Source organism: Suncus etruscus, chromosome 11 (assembly GCF_024139225.1).
Source record: "Suncus etruscus isolate mSunEtr1 chromosome 11, mSunEtr1.pri.cur, whole genome shotgun sequence".
In the NCBI taxonomy this organism is placed as follows: Eukaryota; Metazoa; Chordata; class Mammalia; order Eulipotyphla; family Soricidae; genus Suncus; species Suncus etruscus.
In genome coordinates this window covers 77,338,829-77,360,598 of record NC_064858.1, presented here as the reverse complement: position 1 = coordinate 77,360,598, position 21,770 = coordinate 77,338,829, and the positions used below count along the sequence as shown (strand labels likewise).

General features: G+C 42.2%; 2 protein-coding genes and 1 non-coding gene across 3 annotated transcripts in view; 1 reads left to right on the top strand and 2 right to left on the bottom strand.

The window, feature by feature from the left end:
* SLC4A8 (solute carrier family 4 member 8) overlaps positions 1 to 21,770 on the bottom strand; it is an 829,308-nt gene that overhangs the window by 540,340 nt on the left and 267,198 nt on the right. The gene's annotated exons all lie outside the window — the stretch shown is intronic.
* The window catches only part of LETMD1 (LETM1 domain containing 1), a 72,621-nt gene that overhangs the window by 16,002 nt on the left and 34,849 nt on the right, over positions 1 to 21,770 (bottom strand). The gene's annotated exons all lie outside the window — the stretch shown is intronic.
* Positions 976 to 1,082, top strand: LOC126023512 (U6 spliceosomal RNA). Its single transcript, XR_007500629.1, has one exon. It is a non-coding gene; the product is annotated as a U6 spliceosomal RNA (small nuclear RNA).

The following is a 21,770-nucleotide window of genomic DNA, read 5'->3' as shown; positions in this document are numbered from 1 at the left end:
AAATACTTTCAACACACTGTCTGGCACTGAATATTTATTAAATGAATACTTATATACCTAAAATAGAATAATACTTTGCTTCTCAATATACATTCTCAGAAAGCAAGTTGTCACTTGTTCTTAGGTGTCCTATCCATGATGTCTGATTTTTTAATAATGATTTTTTTGTTTAAAATCAAAGTAGGTTTGAGAAAGATGCAGTCTTAATCACATCAGTCAATGATAGCTCTGTAGACTTGTAGAGGTTAGAGGAACTCCAAATAACAGGAAAATAAAAATTCAGTGAATTATTGTGGGGTCAGGAACCTCACACTTGCAAGCAATAGGAAGAAGTTATATTGTAGAAATCAGGCATCTGCATAATATGAATTAAAAAGAAGGCAATTCATAATCTGAGGCATAATTTGGAAAAATGAAAGGATTGACTGATTGCCAAATCGATCTGGTTGATTGTAACTAACTCAATGATAATGAGAATTTGTATAGTTTAATATTTTTGGTTTTTTTTGGGGGGGCCCCACACTGGTGATGCTTAAGCTTTACTCCTGTATCTGTGCTCTGGAATCATTCCTGTCCTAGCTCGGGGGACTGATTATATCGGGTGCCAGGTATCAAACCCAGGTCAGCTGCATGCAAAGCAAACACCTTACCTGCCTTACTATTTCTACTTCTTACTACCCACCTTGCTACTTCTGTCCCTTGCATAGAATTGTTTTATTAAAAAAATTGAGTGGAAATGCATTGTCTAAATATTAGATAGATATCTTTATGTTATTTAAACTGTCTTTCCTGTTTAGTGAAAGTTTTTGAAAACGCTAGTTTGAGGACATTTAAACTGCTATGTCTTTACTGCATTATTCACAATAGCCAAAACATGAGATCAACCTAAATGTCCATTGGCAGCTGCTTACCTGATAAGTTGCAGAGTATTTACTCAACAGAACACAACTCTGTCATTAAAAAAGATGAAATTTTGTGCTCGCTTTGGCAGCACATAAACTAAAATTGGAACAATACAGAGAAGATTAGCACGGCCCCTGCGCAAGGATGATATGCAAATTCGTGAAGCATTCCATATTTAAAAAAAAATGAAATTTTGCCATTTGGAATCAGATGACTGGTACCTGAGCTATTGATGCTAAATGAAGTAAAGTTAGTGAAAGACTGGAGAGTTTTATACCTAGAATATTAGTAAAGCAAAAGAACAGTTCAGATACAACAGAACTAGTTCTAAACCAAGTAAACCAGAACTGACCATTCTTAACCCTGCTTCAAAAATTAACAAGAAGAACAATGCAAGTATGAGAATATAGAAAGCAAAAGCAATTATTTTATGGAGGTGATAACTGTTGAAGTAGTCTATGATTACCTGATGTGCCTAGGTTGTGTGGTTTTTTTAAATTCCTGACTAGCTTCATCTCTTTTTTTGTTTGTTTGTTTGTTTGTTTTTTTGGGGGGGTTTGTTGGTTTTTTTTTTTTTTTGGTTTTTTTTTGTTTGTTTGTTTTTTGTTTTTGGGCCACAGCCGGTGTTGCTCAGGGGTTACTCCTGGCTTTCTGCTCAGAAATAGCTCCTGGTAGGCGCGGGTGACCATATGGGACACTGGGATTCGAACCAGCCACCTTTGGTCCTGGATTGGCTGCTTGCAAGGCAAACGCCCCGCTGTGCTATCTCTCCAGGCCCAGCTTCATCTCTTAATAAGAACTCGAATATTCTTTAAAAACACTTTGGAGGGCCAGAGCAATAGCACAGTGGTAGGGCATTTGCCTTGGGACAGACCCAGGCTTGATCCCCGGTATCCCATAAGGTACCCAATCCTGCCAGGAGCGATTTCTGAGCATAGAGCCAGGAGTAACCCCTGATCGCCGCCAGTTGTGACCTAAAAAACAAAAATGAATGAATAAATGAAGGTTCAGACTTCTTTTTAATGGCTCACAGCAGCTAGTTCCCAAAAAGCAGCTAACTAACCTTTATGATACAAGAACTGTTTCCAGCACTCAATAAGATACAAAAAGAAGTGACCAGTGACATCTTGGATGTAAACATTTGGATTTGGATAGAATAATCAGTTGAAATTTCAGCTTTGCTAGTGTGATGGATACTTTCTTTTTTTGTTTTTGTATATTGTATATATCATGTAATTTTGTATTTTGATTTCATTTTAATAAAGATTAACAAAAATAATGATAAAAATTTGTTGTTTTGTTTTTTGGGGCTACACCTGGTGGCAATCAGGGGTTACTCCTGACTATGCATTCAGAAATTATTCCTGATTGGGGGACCATATGGGACCCTAGAGATTGAACCCAGGCCCGTCCTGGGTCAGCCGCATTAAAGGCAAACGCCCTACTGCTGTGCTATCGCTCTGGCTCCTTAATTAAAAAACTTTCAAGTGATGGTTACCCAAGGGAAAGAAAGGTGAGTGGATGAACAAGTCTGATTATTTGGGTTGTTGGTGGCACTGAGCAGTCTGGTTAGGTGCAGTTAGTTTGTCCATAAATAGAGGTGTGAAGCTACTACTTTCCTGAAATTCTGTAATGGCAGCTATAAAACAATCAAAAAAGGTGGAAACCCATACCAAATAATAATATCTTCAGTTGATAAATGTCATCTGTTTGTATATATTTTTTCTATTCATTACCACCATTAGAATTTTTCATGTTACTTGTTTCTGGGAAATACCCAGCAGCTGTTCAGGGCATTTTATTTTATTTTATTTTTTTGTATTGGAGGACTGGGGGGAGGGGGTTGTTGGATTACACCTGAAGGTGCTCAAGGCGTACTTCTGGCTCTGTTCTGGGATCACTTTTGGCAGGATCAGGGAACCATATGGAGGGCTTGGTGATTGAATCCAGTTTGGCCACATGCAAGGCAAATGCCCTACCTGCTGTACTATTGGATTACTAAACATACTTATGACCAAAACCCAAGCATGAACAACTTTGTAACTCTGTATTTCACAGTGATTCAATTAAAGAATTTATTAAATTATATTTAGGGATCAAGAAATAATACAGTGGGGCCGGAAAGATAGCATGGAGGTAAGGCATTTGCTTTTCACGCAGAAGGCCATTGATTCGAATCCCGGCATCCCATATGGCCCCCCGAGCCTGCCAGGAGCGATTTCTGAGCGTGGAGCTAGAAGTAACCCCTGAACACTGCCGGGTATGACCCAAAAACCAAAAAAAAGAAAAAAAAGAAAAGAAATAATACAGTAGAGAAGGCATGTGTTTTGTTTGTTTCTTGAGATCCCAGAGCAGAGCTAGAAAAAGGATGTATGTTCTGGTGCTGAAGCATGCAAGGCAAACACCCTACTCCATTACTCCAGATCCTGGAGGTAACACTTGTTTGTTGTTTTTTTTTGGGGGGGGGTCACACCTGGCTCTGAAGTCAGGAATTGCTCCTGGCAGGCTCGGGGATATGGGAATGCAGGGATTTGAACCACCTTCAGTCATGAATCTGCTTCATGCAAGACAAATGCCCTACCGCTGCACGCTGCACTCTCTCTCCTGCCCCTAAAGGTTTACACTTCTGACAGACTCCTAAGCCCTGCTTTTAAGGCCTTTCCACCACATCTTCCCATTTTACTTCCTTGCTTCCCCCAACCCATGATTCTTATCTGTCTTTCCATAGCAGGTTTTGAAACAGGAGCACCTCTGTCATATGGGACCCCTTAGAACAGGATTCCAAAATGATAATAAACAGTCTTTAATTTTATTTTTGGCCACACCTGGTGGTGCTACTCCTGGTGAAGTGCTTGGAGTTGCTTCTGGCAGTGCTCAGTGACACATAATGCTAGAGATCTAATCTGGTATCCAGCATGCTCTCCAGCTTTTTTTTTGTTTTGTTTTGTTTTGTTTTTGAGTCACAACCTGCGGCGCTGGAGTTACTCCTGGCTCTACACTCAGAAATCACTCTTGTCGAGTTCAAGGGACCCTATGGGATGCTGGGAATTGAACTGGGGTCTGTCCATGGTTGGCTTTGTGCAAGACAAACGCTCTACTGCTGTGCTATCGCTCTAGCCCTACTCTACACCTTTTGAGTCATTTCTCTGGCCTCAGGTTATGATTTGTAAGCATAATCCTTATAGGCATTCATTTTTTTTATCAAAAAACCTTTCATTGGGGCCGGAGCGGTGACACAACGGTAGGGTGTTTGCCTTGTATGTGGCTGACCTAGGACGGACTACAGTTCTATCTCCCGGCGTCCCATATGGTCCCCCAAGCCAGGAGTAACACCTGAGTGTCACCAGGTGTGGCCACAAAACAAAACAAAACAAGACCTTTTGCACAGAGCAGTTGATATGGTTAAATTGAGAATACATTATTCATAAACATGGTCTTAGACTTCATACTTTCTGAAGATTAATATAAGCGAAGGACTAACCCCAAAACATCATCAAATCATTAGCCCCAGCTATCTACTGTGAACAGTGAAGAATGTACATCAAGCACATCAAAAGTGAGTAGCTCCAGGCTAAGGGCATTTTGGGTAAGAAGCAGAAATTACTAGAGATTGTTTCTAAGGGTTGCGAGTTCAGGGAAACTGTCAATAGTCAATCTGTAGGACAGGTGCTTGTTTTCTGATCCCTCCTACTAACTACTTCCACGATGTGCCCCACCCCAAGTCTTTCTCCACCCAGATAGCCTGGTTGAGGCCTGAGATCAGAGGAATTCTGATACTAATACTTTGTATTAGTCCTTGGCTCTGAATTAAGGGGACCTTTACCCAGCATCAGCAGGAACCACCCTCAGGAGACACTTTGTGCTGCCTGGCACGTCCACATGATTAGAGCAGGACAGGGGTAAGGAACTCTCCGGGGGAGGTCTCCACCCACTCTGACAGGGTCTCCGGGGGTCTCAGCCATCGTGTGGAGTATATGACTCGTTACTGCACCTGCTCCTTTTCTTGAAGTTCCCCTGGGTTTCAATTTCTGTAGGAAAGAGGAAGCTCCTGCTTCAGGGGATTCTGTCTGGGCACATTTGCACATTGGGCTAGATTCAGAGATGGCTGACCTGTCTTGAAGAAGACCAGCGTTTTTACAGTGTGATACACTGTCATGAAATGACAAATGAAATGTGCTATCAGATGTATTCATATAGGGGAACATACACATATGATGATCTATATTATATTAATGTGTGACTCTAGGTTCCTTTCCCAGGGGTTTTTTGTACTAGTTGTTTTCTTTGCCAAACACCTATGTGACTTCCTCGTTCACTGATCAGATTTTTGCCCTAGTGTCACTAAGCAAGGTTTTCCCAAACCATCCCTTCTTATCTCCCACTACTAGCTTTTGCTGCTCCTTCCTTTTTGTTTGTTGTTTGTTTTGTTTCTGTTGTTGCTAGGGATGGAACCCAGCTCACATATACAAAGTAGCTGTCACTGAACTATGCTACCATCCCTATCTTATTGGGAGAGGGGTAGGAGTATACTCAGCAGTGGACTCATGGGACCTTATGGATGCCAGAGATTGAACCCAGGTCAGCTCATGTGCAAGACAAATGCCCTATCTGATGGGTTACTGCTCTGGCCCACCCATCTTATATTTTAAAATGTAAGCTGAACTATCTTTTTTTTTTTTTTTTGGTTTTTGGGCCACACCTGGCAGTGCTTAGGGGTTATTCCTGGTTCTGCGCTCATAAATTGTTCCTGACTGGTTCGGGGGACCATATGGGATGCCAGGGATCGAACCCAGATCTGTCCCGGGTCAGCCGCATGCAAGGCATATCTCCTACCACTGTACTGTCTCTCTGGTCCAGAACTATCAATTTCTTACATATAATTACTGATTTGCAATTTGTTTCCCCTAAAAAATGTAAGTTCTGTTAGAGCAAGAACTTAGCATGGCTTGATTATCCAAGTAGCTGCTACTTGGAACAGAATAGATCCTTAAAGATATTTATTATATAATGCAATTAACTGGAATGCATGTGTTTGCATGTCCTTCCATGATGAAGTTAAACAGGAGACTAAGTTGTCTTTTTTTTATGTTTTGTTTTTGTTTTGAGGTCATCCCCAGCAATGTCAAGGGATTACTCTTGGCTCTACACTCAAGAATTATTCAAGGTAGTGCTCAGGGGACTTATGGAATGCCAGAGACCAAATTCAGGTTGTCTGTGTTCAAGGCAAGCACACTACCCACTGTACTATTGCCCTAGCCCCCATGAAACCAAGTTGGTTTCATGAACTAGTCCTAGTCAACTCTAGAAAGTGATCATTCTAAATCAGTGAGCCTCTCGGGAATAACTGAAACAAGGATCCTCAGAGGTCTTTTGGTTTGTTTTTTGTTTTGGAGTCACACCCAGCTGTGCTCAGGACTTCCTCCTATCTCTGCATTAGGGATAACTCCTAGCAGAGCATAAGAAACCATATGGGTTTCTGGAAATTCAACCCAGGTTGGCTGCATGCAAGGCAAGCAAGTGCTCTGTGGCTCCAGCCCTTCTCTGAAGTTTTGAGACTTAACCAACAGTCCAAGTAACTCGGAGAGGTCTGATCCTAACTTAGGTCTGAGATTCAGTTTGAGTCTCAAGCAAGCTTGGCCAGTCTTTTTAGTTTGGGAGTTGGTTTACAATGAGTGCCTTCCTTGAGACTTTTTTTGGGAATAGTAGGGAAAGAGGTACTTTACTAGCTACCCAAGAATCTAGTTAGTCTAGAAATGCTGGCCATTGTTTTACCACAGACACATACACACATGCTATTAAGATTTCACAAAGCAGCGCTTTAATTTTTGTAATATTCTCTCATATTTACTATTTCCTTGGTTTGGGGTCACTCTACTCTCAGGGATCAGTCCTTACAGCTCTGGTACCATATGTAGTGCAAGGGAATCAAATCCAGGTCAGCTATCTGCAAGTGCCTTACTCACTGTATGGTCTCTGGCCTGATCAGAGAGATTATGGGGCTATTGAAGTCAGAGCAATGGACCTAAAAGTGGCATTTGAAATTAAAAGGGGATAACTGACAGGTATAATAATTGGCATCCTTTTTAATTTTTTTTTTTTTTTTTTTTTTTTTTTTTTTTTTTTTTTTGGTTTTTGGGCCACACCCGATAACGCTCAGGGGTTACTCCTGGCTATGTGCTCAGAAATTGCTCCTGGCTTGGGGGACCATATAGGACACCGGGGGATCGAACCGCGGTCCGTCCAAGGCTAGCGCAGGCAAGGCAGGCACCTTACCTTTAGCGCCACCGCCCGGCCCCTCCTTTTTAATTTTTATTTCAAGGCCAACCCCACAGTTTTCAGGGCTCACTTCTAGTTTTTACTCAGGGATCCCCCTGTACCCTTTCTCTGGCCCTGTTTTTTTGTTTGTTGGTTTTTGTTTTGGGGTAATTGCTATCATTTGAGATGAGGAAGGATAAGAAATCTTTGATAATTTTCAGTTTTTAAGTGCTAAATACTAGGAGTTTAGGGCTGGAGTGATAGTAAAATAGGTAGGGTGTTTGCCTTGACAACCCAGCACCAATTCTCAGTATTCCACCTGGTCCACTGAGCTAAGTTCTGAGTATAGGGCCAGGAGTAACCCCTGAGCATTACTGTGTATGGTCCAAAAAGGAGACCTAAATAGGAATTTAGAAAAAATTTAAGAGCAAACTGATTTGCTTAGAGAGATGGATATATTTAAAAGGATTCTCACCCCAAATTACAGTGTATTTGAGGTTCTATATGCCAAAAAAAAAACAATGCTTGCAGTATTAGGTGTGTGTTTTTCAATTTGACTTACTCTAACACTATCTGCCTAAAGATAGTATTATATTCCTTCAGTAATTGGGCTCTACTTCAGATTCCAGTCACAAATCCATTCTGTTATGTGTGTTTCTGACAGACTGGGTATCAATTGTTCTCTTAATTTGCTAGAAAGGCTCATGGAACTCTAGAACTCAGGAAACTTACTAGATTGTTCACTACAAACAATGTTTGGCAATTCGGGCTATACCTGACAATGTTGAGGGGCCACTCCTACCCCTGTGCTCAGAGACAATATGGTACAAGGGATTAAACCAGAATTAAGACTATTAAGTGATATGAGTCAGTATAGTCAGATAAAGAATAATTTAGGTTGAAGTTCTATACAAAAGAGTTCTTGTCCTCTTGGTGGTTGGAGTCTGGCACAGTGGCAAATAGAAGCATTCAGATTTACCTCTCTAGAAGTTTTTAGAATCTCATCCTATTGAGCATGAAGGCTTTATAACATAGGCACAATTCATTATTTCGCCTGCCACTGGACAGTGATTTAACCTGTAGCTCCTTTCCTCCCTAACAACCCCATCCCTGGAGTTTCAGTCTTTTTTTTTTTTTGGTTTTGGTTTTGGTTTTTGGGTCACACTCGGCAGCACTCTGGGGTTACTCCTGGCTCTACGCCCAGAAATTGCTCCTGGCAGGCTCGGGGACCATATGGGATCCCAGGATTCAAATCACCGTCCTTCTGCCTGCAAGGCAAATGCCCTACCTCCATGCTATCTCTCCGGCCCTGGAGTTCCAGTCTTTTTTTTTTTTTTGGTTTTTGGGCCACACCCTGTGACGCTCAGGGGTTACTCCTGGCTATGCGCTCAGAAGTTGCTCCTGGCTTCTTGGGGGACCATATGGGACGCCGGGGGATCGAACCGAGGTCCGTCCTAGGCTAGCGCAGGCAAGGCAGGCACCTTACCTCCAGCGCCACCGCCCGGCCCGAGTTCCAGTCTTAAGACACATTTGTTTCTCTTGACAACTAGACCCAGTACTAAGATGCTTCCAAAAGTAATCAAATTAACACAACAAAAGACATTTTTGTATGATCTCAGCATTTAGAAAGTTATAATACCTGAGAGCTTTAAGTCAGGAAGATACTCTATATATAGTAAATCTTAATAAATTTATAACATATGTAGATCTTAAATAAGAGACTAACAAAAGTAAATGCAAGCTAATTGCCTTTATTTGGAAGCAGAGAATTGCAATTCAAAGACCATAGGTTCAGTTTGGAAACCTTAAACATGTCTGGAGAGGAACAGGGGCTAGGCACAGGTGGTGGGAAATGGGGCAAATCTTATTTCCTCTCCTTCTGATGCTGCAGTGACTGGAGGTCACATGTATACTTGGCTATGGTGGTGGTGTCAACTTGGCTTGCTGTTCAATTAGAAAGAAGACTGGTGGTGTCAGGAAGCTCACCACAAAGAGTGATGAGTTTAACTAGAGAAATAACTACATTCTGAACTTTCCTAATAATGAGAATGTATGAGGGAAATGGAGAGCCTGTTTAAAGTACAGGCAGGGGTTAGGTGGGGAGGAGGGAGACTTGGGACATTGGTGGTGGGAATGTTGCACTGGTGATGGGTGGTGTTCTTTACATGACTGAAACCCAAACACAATCATGTATGTAATCAAGGTGTTTAAATAAAATTTAAAAAAAAAAAAAAAGAAGACTGGTGGTGCTAGAGGTGTGATGTGCCAAGGATTACTAGACCACTCCAGTCATGGTTTGGGGCCTCCAGGACTGCACTTGGCTCTGCTCAAATTTCCATGTGATAACTAGGATCAAGCAGGATTTAATTTGCCACATACAAGACATACACCTTAACCCCTATTAACTCTCTCCAGTACCCTTGTATGGCCCTGTATGCAAGGCCCCACATATGTAGGCTTTCTAAGCCTGAAGTAAGGACCACCAACACACACACATTTCACTTTTCTGTCCAGGAAAGCTTAAATTTTGATCTTCTTTTAAAAGCTGTCATCAAATTTTTCAGTAGCATGGTAACTAATTTACAAGTTGTTTAGTATAGCCAGTTAGAGTTTTAAGTGTACTTTATTAACAACAGTATTATCTAAAATTATCAATAAATTTGTTAGTGTCTATCTGAATAGGAAGGACTGGCCTGAATGAATTCACCTGTTCTCTGGCCTGGAGAGATAGCACAGCGGTGTTTGCCTTGTAAGCAGCCGATCCAGGACCAAAGGTGGTTGGTTCGAATCCCGGTGTCCCATATGGTCCCCCGTGCCTGCCAGGAGCTATTTCTGAGCAGACAGCCAGGAGTAACCCCTGAGCACCGCCGGGTGTGGCCCAAAAACAAAAAACAAACAAACAAACAAAAAACAAACATGAATTCACCTGTTCTCTGCTGTGTCACCCAAAAGCTTCTTAGGAATTTGCTGTTTGTATGGGAAACAAAAAAATTCCATTTTCTTTATTTGCTAAGTGAGGATCCTTTTAATTTTTTGAATTAATACATGTTTGTACTGTTGTATGCATAATAAAAGTTTCAGTTCCTAATATCAGTTACTAAGTGAATACTGGGGTCCTGGAGGGCACAAGTGTAGTGTGTTTATTGGTACAAACAGCCACAGAAAGCAGACAGTGAGGTGCTGGGTGGAGTCACATTGTAAACTAGTCCTATTTTTATTTATTTATTTATTTATTTATTTATTTTTTTTTTTTTTTTTTTGTGGTTTTTGGGTCACACCCGGCAGTGCTCAGGGTTACTTCTGGCTCCATGCTCAGAAATTGCTCCTGGCAGGCACGGGGGACCATATGGGACGCTGGGATTCGAACCGATGACCTCTTGCATGAAAGGCAAACGCCTTACCTCCATGCTATCTCTCCAGCCCCTATTTATTTATTTTTATTTTGGTTTTTGGGTCACACCCGGCAGCGCTCAGGGGTTACTCCTGGCTCTACGCTCAGAAATCGCTCCTGGCAGGCTCAGGGGACCAAATGGGATGCTGGGATTTGAACCACCGTCCTTCTGCATGCAAAGCAAACACCTTACTGCTGTGCTGTCTCTCCGGCCCCTAGTTCTATTTTTAAAGTTCCTTAGCTAAAATAGAATGTTTTCCTCTAACTTTGGTTTCATGGGTTATATCATATGTGCCTTATTTTTCCTCAAAAGGAAACAAATAGAACTGTTAAAAAGAAGAAACAGTGACTAGACTCACATGTCACACATCTCCGGAGTCTGTATTGAACTTAATTTATTTTTCTTCTTTTTCAATTTTTTGGGTTGGTTTTTTTTTTGGGGGGGGGAGTGCACCTGGAGGCACTCAGGGATTACTCCTGGCTCTGTGCTCAGAAATAGCTCCTAGCAGCCTTGGGGAACCATATGGGATGCCTGGAACCTAACCCGGGTCCATCCTGGGTTGTTTGCTTGCAAGGTGAACACCCTGCCGCTGTGCTATTGCTGCAGTACAAGCCTCTGGACTTAATTTAATAGCCATTTCATTACCTACCAGGTCAGTCCAGGTTATCATCATGATAGCCCACTCCAGACTAAGGAATTCTGGGTTTACCCTGGATTTGTAAAAATTTCAGTTTGTTCTTTTTTTCTTTTTTTAGGGGGTGGCCACATCCAACAGTGTTCAGGGGATACTCCTGGCTCTCCCTCAGAAGTTACTCCTGGCAGGCTCAGGGGACCATATAGGATGCCAGGGACTGAACCCAGGTTTTCCGAATGCAAGGCTAACTCCTTACTCACTGTGCTATTAACCAGGACCCTGTTCTTTTCTTTTCCTCAGGCTCTGCAACCTGGTTTGAATGTGGCTTCCTTGTCCACCTATTGACCACTTGTTGACCAGGTTTATATCAGAAGTCTTCAGCTCCTTAGCACCAACAAGGCTGCGTTTCCACCCATGCTCTGATGTTCTTCATAATTGCATCAGGGCTGCACGTAGCCATGAGGAAAATACTTGTAGACTGTCAGGCTTGGGGTTAATTGGTTTCAGCTCATGTCTCAGGGGACCAGAGTCCGAGTGCACATGCCCCCTGATACAAGTGACCTAACCTGCTTCTCTCCCAAGGGGAGGAGCCTCTTGAAGGGAAGCAATTCCTTTTACTGCATTCCTTTCATCTATGGACTAAGAGGCCTGCCTCTGCTGCCGCCAAATAGGATTGACAATTCATTAGGAAACAGGAGTGACAGAAGATACTTCCCTTTTAGTGGTAGGTCCAAGAGAGATTTGCTTTTTTTTTTTTTTTTTTTTTTTAATTTTATTCGCTCAGGGCTTCCTCCTGGCTCTGTGCTCAGAAATCGCTCCTTGCAGGCTCGGGACCATATGGGATGCTGGGATTCGAAACACTGTCCTTCTGCATGCAAGGCAAAAGCCTTACCTCCATGCTATCTCTCCGGCCCCAAGATTTGCTTTCTTTTTTATTTTTGTGGCACACAAAAGCAGTGGGACTCAGTGGGCAATACTATAGGGCTATTACTTAGTGCTTCAGGGTTGCTCTCAGTAGTAATCAAGGGACCATCTTGTTCTAGGGATTAAACTGCAGTCCTCTGCCGCATAGCCTGCCTCCAGCCCTTGAGCCATCTCCCTGACCTTGACTAGTAATTTAAGAATGTGATTTGCTTCTTGAAATTCTTCATTGTCTTTCCTATTGCAGCCTGCCTTAAGTGCCCTTATCTAACCAAGAGAGGAGCAGTTGTCTGCAAAGATAGAAACAGGAGCCAACCGTGGGAATAGTCAGATTTGTTCTGTACTTTGAAGATTAAACAGGCAAAGGTAGAGGCAGCTCTTCAGTGTGAGCTAAGTAAGTAATTAGCAGGTAGACCCAGGAAAATTGCTCCCTGAGCAGAACAGAAGGGGCACTTCACTGAGCCTTTCTAAAGTTTTCCGGTGTGTGGTAAGGAATTTCCATTCCTCTCATGGCAGTTTCCTTGACCTTTCTTTTATTGTTTGTTTTGGGGCCACATTTGGCTATCCACAGGGATCATACCTTGTATGATCTTTGTGTGTTCAATGAACCAAATAGAGTACTAGGGATTGAATCCAATTACACACATACAAGGCAAGCATACTAGCAACCAATCATTGTACTATCGCTGTGTGTATATGTATTGTTTTGTTCTTTGTTTGGGCGCCACACCCAGTGGTTCGTGGGTTACTCCTGGCTCTGCTCAGAAATCACTTCTGGCAGGCTCGGGGGACCATATAGGATGTAGGGTATAAAACCTGGGTTGGTCTATGCAAGGCAAACACCCTACCCACTGTGCTGTTGCTCCAGCCCCCATGTGTGTTGTTTTGTTCTCCCCCTTCACTTTGTACTTATTGATGAGGGTGTCAGTTCATTCTTTTGGCTCTTTTACCAAGTAGGTTTTCATGGAAAAGTTGGACAGGTTATGTTTTCCTCTATAGGCCTATGATTTGTTCACATAAGCATGTCAAACTTAAATGTTAAAAGTGACAGAGGTGGAGCCCGAGAGATAGCATGGAGGTAAGGCATTTGCCTTGCATGCATAATGTCAGCGGTTCGAATCCCGGCATCCCATATAGTCCCCTGAACCTGCAAGGAGCAATTTCTGAGCATAGAGCCAGGAGTGACCCCTGAGCACTGCCGGGTGTGACCCCAAAACAAAACAAAACAAAAAGTGACAGGCATTTAACAAGATCTTAGTAATTTCTAATGACTTTGTAAAAAATTAGAGGGGTGTCTCAGGCCACTTTCTGAAGCACCAACCATCTGGCAGTCGCTTTTAGAAAACAGTGGCATTGCATAGGGCACATGGATGGACTTGGTTGGGCTGGGGGAGGAGTTGCGAAGTAGCTAATGAAAAAGACCTCTTTATGGGACCACTTATTCTGGCAGCCCCGGGGGTGAGGGGGGAGGATATGTGAGGTAGGACGAGAACGAAGGTGTAGGGAGGACAAATCGGTAATGGGAATCCCCCTGATTTTATGTTGATATGTACCTGAAGTATTATTGTCAAGAATATGTAAGCCACTATGATCAAAATAAAAATTATATTTAAAAAAAACAACAAAAAGAAAAAGACCTCTTTAAACTCACCTCCTCTAAAAAAACAAACAACAACAAAAAAACAACAACAAACCTCACCTTCTCTATACTCAACTTTTGTAATTTTTATGTTTTTTTTAGGGATCAGTGGGATAGTCCAGCAGGTTGCTTGCTTGCTTCCTTTAAAAATGAGAGTACCAAATAACTTAATGTCTCATAGAATATTGAGTATGAAATGGTTTAAAAAGACCCTAAAGAGCCAGCAAGAGAAAGTACTGTGGGTACTTGCCTTGCCTTGCCAGGACTCACACATGAACATCACTAGGTCTTGCCCCCAAACATAAAAAGGACCTAAAATTTTTGTTTTGTTTTGGGCTATACTTGTCTTGCACATGAACATAGAAAGGACAGAGATCTTAGTTGCCATCAGCCACTCCTCATGCTGAAGTCTGGTTGATGAGTGATATTCTTGCCTAAAAGATGGGCTCGTGACAGCCTGGCCACATTTCTCCCCAGTGTTGTTATCTTTTTTGATACTCAAGCCGACTGGGATTGGCTACCTGCATATACCTTAACATCTGTACTATCTCTCCAACTCCATCAAACCTTTGATATCAATTTTTTTCAGAATAGAAAAGTAAGGTAAATATTAAACATAATTTTAATTTCACATCCTTAGGAATTATTGAGAACCTCACATGGATTTTCTATGTGATTTTTGCACCATGAGGCATCACTATTTATTCTGCTAAGATAAATATTAAAAATAATTTTAATGGGCCAGAGCAGTGGCACAAGCGGTAAGGAATCTGCCTTGCCCCTGCTAGCCTAGGACAGACCAGGGTTCAATCCCCCAGGGTCCCATACTGTCCCCTTAGCCAGGAGTAACCCCTGAGTGTCACTGGGTGTGGCCCAAGATCCCCCCCAAATCATTTCAAATCTTTAAGAATTATTGAGAACCACATATGGGTTTTCTACGTGATTTCTGCACAATGAAAGCATCACTTTTTTTTTTTTTGGTTTTTTGGGCCACCCGTTTGACGCTCAGGGGTTACTCCTGGCTAAGTGCTCAGAAATTGCCCCTGGCTTGGGGGGACCATAAGGGACACCGGGGGATTGAACCGCGGTCCTTCCTTGGCTGGCGCTTGCAAGGCAGACACCTTACCTCTAGCGCCACCTCGCCGGCCCCGAAAGCATCACTTTTGACTCTTGAGCATGGTAGGGGCTTTGTGAATGTCATAATTCTTGGCAGAGTCCATGGGAAAGCACTATTTTATAGTCATTCTCTAAAGGAGCTCATGGTACAGCATGGTACCTGCTTTGGTACCTCTTCAATTGGAAATTGTCACACTGTGCCCACTAACAACAAAACAGCATCTTCCATTTGTTAGTTTTCTTCTATCTTATAAAAGGATATCAAAGAAACATTACTTTTTTGTATTTCCATACACAGTCATGGCATGGGAGTCTTCTTCATCCTCATAATTTAGTCACATCTATGAGATTTATGGTTTTTCTTGCAGCAGCAACGTAAAATGCAGTTTGATCTCTAGGTGGCACCAAAGATCAAGCTAACAGAAATTCAGCCTATTGGGTTGAATTGGGTTTTGAGAAATTCAAAATTCGTGTACATGTATTCATAAAGAAAAATAAAGAGGGGCCCAGTAAACCTTAGATTTGAATCTGGACATGTGCCTTGTGGGATATCTGGAGACCAAAAATTTTCATTACAGTAAGGCTTGGTGCTGCTGAACCGACAAAGTGAAAACCCAAGACTTAGGAATGGACATTATATTTGACTAAAACTTGGGTGATTACAAAATGCAGATATAACTGATTCAGAGTTGCTCCATTTGTTCTTTGTCAAAAAATTTTTTGGGGGGGATTTTGGGTTACACCCGGCAGCGCTCAGGGATTACTCCTGGCTATGCGCTCAGAAATCGCTCCTGGCAGGCATGGGGAACCTACTTCGTCAAATTTTTATCAAACACATGCTTCACTTGATAAAAAAAAATTCTTTAAAAAATACTTTCTTAAAATTGAGGCTCTGAGATTTACAAAATTATTTATGATTTAGTTTTAGGTATACAATGCTACAACACCAATCCCTTTGCCATTGTCCACTGCTCTTGACTGAAGACCCTATCAAATTCAACCCCTTACTTTCTTCTATGGCAGGTGCCTATTTTTCCCCTTTAGGCACTGTTGTTTACAATATTGTACTGATGGGATTTACCACTTTACCACCTTTCTGCATTCTCTCCTCCTCCCAAGTCAGTGAACACAGAGGTGCAGATGCTTTTTCTGTATAGTACTTTGGTCCTTAGGGTATATTCCCAGGAATGATATTGCTGGATCGAATGGAGACTCAATTTCTAATTTTTTGAGGAATGTCCATATTCTTCAAAAAGACGGGATCAGTCTACATTCCCACCAGCAGTGAATGAGAATCCCTTTCTCCCCACATCCGTGCCAAGCATTGATCTTCTCGACATGTGTCATTCTCTGTGGAATGAGATGATATCTCATTGTTGATTTGCTTGGCAGACCTGATGACTAAAGAATAATTTTTCATGTGCCTTTTGAAGATGTGTGTTTTTTTCTTTGAGGTAGTTTCTCTAGTTAAATGTTCCTAAGCATATCCTTCGATATGTTTGGTTTATTTTCTACTTCCCTTGTCTTTGTCATTGTGGTGACTGAAGCTTGAGATTTAGGTGCTCACTTTTTTGTTTGTTTGTTTTGGGTCCATACCTGGTGACACTCAGGTGTTACTCCTGGCTCTGCATTTAAGAATCACTCCTGATGGTGTTCAGGATGTCAAGGATCCGACTTGGATCAGCCGCATGCAAAGCAAACATCCTACCCACTGTGTTATCACTCCGACCCCTCTAAAACTTTTTTTTTTAATTTTTCCTCTAAAACTCTTTAATTGTAGTGCTCACCTACTTGATCGTGGTACCTGATACTTTACACTTTGGATTGTGTTCGTTTGTTTTTTCTGATGGGGTACATTAACTCAGGCTCACTCCTTGCAAGCTTCGGGGATCAAACCAGGGTTGACAGTGTGCAAACTAGTGCTTTCTGCACTATCTCTTCAGCCTCAGATCTCATGCTCTGTTGCAATGCCAGGATCAAAGTTGGAATGTGGAGTAGTGCATTTGATCACACACATGCCTTAAACATTCAAAGCATATACTCTGTTACCTGAGTTATACCTGGATCCCTTAGACTCTGTTTATGTTACCAGGTGACCAACCTGGTAAAAAAAACCTGGAAAAACAGGAACTGAGTTCCTCATTAAAGGCTGAAAAATAAAGTAAGTTGATCAATAAGCTTATTGAGAAGCAAAGGGCTCTACTTTTGGTAGTACTCTGTTTTATATGTATATAATTAAATGAATGATTGAGGCTGGAATGATCTTACAATGGGTAGGGCCCTTGCCTTGCATGTACTCCACCTGAGTTTGATTCCTGGAATCCCACATCGTCCATTGAGCCTGCCAGGAGTGATTCCTGGGTACTAAACCAGGAGTAACCCCTGAGCACTGTTGAGTTTGGCCAAAACAAACAAAACAAAACAAAAACAAGAAAAATATAGGATGATTATCTTCCTGCCAGCCTAATCTGGGAATTGGATTAATAGAATATTTGAAATCTCACATTTGCTATTATTTTAACACTGAAGTAGATGCTTCAGAAACTAGATTATTTTTAAATTCTTTTGAAATAGAGCCTGCAATGCATGATTGTTAACCAGGTTGGTTGTTAGAAAACATATTTGAGGGCCAAAGAGATAGCATGGAGGTGGGGCCGGAAAGATAGCATGGAGGTAAGGTGTTTGCCTTGTATGCAGAAGGTCATTGGTTCAAATCCTGGCATCTTATATACTCCCCTGAGTCTGCCAAGAGCGATTTCTGAGCATAGAGCCAGAAGTAACCCCTGAGCACTGCCGGGTGTGACCCCAAACCAAAAAAAAAAAAAAAAAACTCCAAAAAATAAAACATATTTGGAAAATTCTATTAATTTTTCTCAGTAAATTATAGAATATGTATTATAAGAGCTATTCATTGACAGATTTTTTTTGGGGGGGGTCACACCCAGTGGTGCTCAGGAGTTACTCCTGGCTCTAGGCTCAGAAATCACTCTTGGCACGCTCAGGAAACCACATGGGATGCCGGGATTCAAACCACTGTCCTTCTGCATGAAAGGCAAATGCCCTACCTCCATGTCATCTCTCCAGCCCAAGATAACCGATTTTTTTTTTTTTTTTGGTTTTTGGGTCACACCCAGCGGTGCTCAGGGGTTACTCCTGGCTGTCTGCTCAGAAATAGCTCCTGGCAGGCACGGGGGACCATATGGGACACCAGGATTCGAACCAACCACCTTAGGTCCTGGATCGGCTACTTGCAAGGCAAACGCCGCTGTGCTATCTCTCTGGGCCCAGATAACAGGTTTTTGAGGTAAAATTATTCTTCTAAAATATCAATATAGTCACTGATATGGAATAACACTTTTTGGAGGGTGTTGTATTATACCTGACAGTAATCAGGATTTACTCCTGGCTTTGTGCTTAGGGATCATTCCTGGTGATGTTCAGGGACCATGCTAGGGATTGAAGCCCAGTCAGCTATGTGCAAGGCAAGCACTTTAACCCTTGTACTATCATGCTTATTTAAGATCATGATTTGTAAATACTTTTCTGAATACTGAAAAATACTTTCATTATGCTTGCTTTTTAATTATTCGACTGGTGTGTGTGTGTGTGTGTGTGTGTGTGTGTGTGTGTGTGTGTGTGTGTGTGTGTGTTGGGTCAAACTGGTGGTGCTTGGAGCTTACCTCTGGTCCTGTGCTCAAGGGTCATCACTCCTGATGGTACTCAAGAGATTATATGGAGTTTTAGGGATTGAATGCAAGATGGCCATGTGCAAGGCAAGTGCCCTATCCACTGTACTATCACCCCAACTTCTAGTCCAATTATTTTAAGTACAAAAAATCTTTAAAATGTGGTTTTATTTGTGGGGCTAGAGAGATAGCATAGCGATAGGGCATTTGCCTTGCACTCAGCTGACCCAGGATGGATGGTAGTTCGAATCCCAGCACCCCATATGGTCCCCTGAGCCAGCCAGGAGCGATTTCTGAGCACTGAACCAGGAGTAATAGCTGAGCACTGCTGGGTGTGACCCCAAAACCAAAATAAAAGTGGTTTTATTTGTATACAATATACCATTACAAATACATAGTTTCATTCAGTTTGGATTCTGTTAACATATTTCCATTTTTAGTGTCTCAGTGGAAATTGAGAGGTATAAGAAAGTACAAAGTGCAAAGAATGATGAAGACAACAGCAGAACACAGTAATATTAACCAGCTTCAAAACGTATTTCACCTCAGGGCTAACTAATAGTATAAGAGTTAAGGTGCTTGCTTTGGTTGAACCAGGTTTGATCCCTGGCACCCAATAGGGGCCTTTCAGTTCCACTAGGAATGACCCCTAGAGCCAGGAGTAGTCCCTGAGCACTGCTTCTCACCCCTTCAAATTTTTTCATTTCACTGAAGTACCATTTGTGTGACCTGAACAATTCCTGTTACCACAGAACACATGCACATTTGCAGATTGTCACAATAAACCGAAGTCTTGGTTGACTAAAATAGCTGGGAATGTCCGTTTGAGTCCTTGAACACTACTTGGAGATCTCTCCTTGCTCCTCCTTCCACAGATCATTTTAGGTCCAGAGAAAGAAGCCTCATAGCATGTGGGAGGCCCCAGTTAAATCCCCAGAATTTCATGAATTCCTGAGAACCACCAAAAGTGAACCTTAGTACATCCAAGAGTATCCCCAGATAACTGATAGGTGTGTGATCCCAAAATGAAAACCAAAAATCATTTTAAAGTTTTTGCTCACATGCTGTAAACTTCTTAGGATTTCTTGGGGACTGCTGATGAAAGAAGGTTCTTAGACTTCCATCTAAATACACAATTTCCCAATGATACTTACTCTCTAGCATACCAAGTTGTAAAAACCCTTCCCACTCAGAAGGGTGCTGGTAAAAAAAAAAAAAAAAAAAAGGGCTGGGAGCATGTCTGACTGACATTCTCTGTCAGAATAGGGGTGGGAAGAAGAGATTCTACTGGAGAAGAATCATCTATTCCAAAAGCCATCTGCTACCAGAACCATCAGCTGTTTCTGAAGCATACCCTGTCGAAGCCATAAAAACTTGTAAGGCATCTCTGGAGCTAAGGAGCTACCTGTGTAAAACCCTTTATCAGTGTCACTAGTGACCATCAGTGAGGGTTCAAATAGTGGAAGGTTCTCCTGGGTTACCTTTCTGCAGTCATTCCCTCAGAGGAAAAAACTCTGACTCCAGACTCATTCTCTCTCTCTCTCTCTCTCTCTCTCTCTCTCTCTCTCTCTCTCTCTCTCTCTCTCTCTCTCTCTCTCATTTGTTTTTGAATTACACCTGGTAGCACTTAGGGGTTGCTCCTGGCTCTGCTCTCAGAAATTGTGGAAGGCACAGGAGACCATGTGGGGTGTCAGGATTTGAACCCAGATCTGTCTTCAGTCTGCCATTTGCCAGGCAAATGACCTGTCATTGTGCTATCTCTCCAGACCCATTCCTGCTCTTTCTTCATGGATATTGAGGCTAAGTGATAAATTGAATCTTAGCCACATTTTTCTGGTGGAGAGAAATAATCAGAAGTACTTGGTAGCCATGGAAATTGTGAGAACAATCATGGGAATGACATTGAAGAATTTGTCACTTTGAATCTTTCATCCTGGAGTCCTGGTTGAAGAATGCTCTCTCTTTCTTGGAACCTCTTAAACCATGCATTTCTGCTATTTTGCTCACTGTTTAAGGCATGAACTGAGGCTGCCTCCTGTGGTGTATTAGAGGTAGATCACTGGGTCTAACCAATGTGATTATAAAAGAAGATGTTAGGACTGACATCTTAAGCTTTCATTGGTGTGGGCCACTTGAAAAGTAAACAACAGAAATAGATACAAACTCTATAGAGAGAGGCGTATAAACCTTTACATTTGTCCTGAGTCTACTAGATCTTGTCAGTATTTATTTTTGTTGTTTATTTTTGGGGAGTATGGGGGGGCACACCAGGCAGTGCCCAGGGGTTACTCCTGGCTCCATGCTCAGAAATCACTCCTGGAAGATGACTTGGACCATATGGGATGCCTGGGATCAAACCCAGTTTGGCCGCATGCAGGGCAAACCTCCTACCCACTATGCTATCACTCTGGCACCATTCTTTGAATTACAAATATTTAGTAGTCCATACCAAAGCTGCTGTATTTGTTTTATTTTTATTAAATGTATTTATTTATTTTGGTTTTTTTTTGGGGGGGGCCATACCCAGCTGTGCTCAGGGTGTACTCCTGGCTCTGTGTTCAGTGGTCACTTTGAACCTAACAACTATCTTATAGGTTGCCAGGAATCAAACCCAGGTTTGATGTGTGCATGGCAAGTGCCTTACCTGCTGTACTATCCCTCCAACACTGATAGAATTTTTTTTAAAGTAATTTATGGAGCTGGAGAGATTGCTCAACATTTTGAGTGCATAACTTTGCATATAGAAGATCTGTTTTTGATCCCTGACAATGCATGATTCGGGTGCTTCCTTTGCATATGGCTAACTACAGTTAACTTTCTGCCACCACATGGCCCCCAAAACATCTTAAGTTGGAGCCCATAAGCACTACAAGGGTGGACTGGGAGATCCCTAGGTCTGCAGCCTGAGCAACACTGCACCTTCAGACCCTGCCATTGAACCCATGGTCAAGTTGACCAACAGTCACTGGGAGGAACTCTTTTTTTGTTTGTTTGTTTGTTTTTGGTCACACCCAACGTGCTCAGAGGTTACTCCTGGCTCTGTGCTCAAAAATCGCTCTTGGCAGGCTTGGGGGAACCATATGGGATGCCGGGATTCAAACCAGGGTTCGTCCTGTGTTGGCCACGTGCAAGGCAAATTCCTTACTGCTGTGCTATTGTTATGGCCCCTGGGAGGAATTCTTGGGCTTCTTGAGAACCACTTGGAAGTTCCTTTCCTCACACTC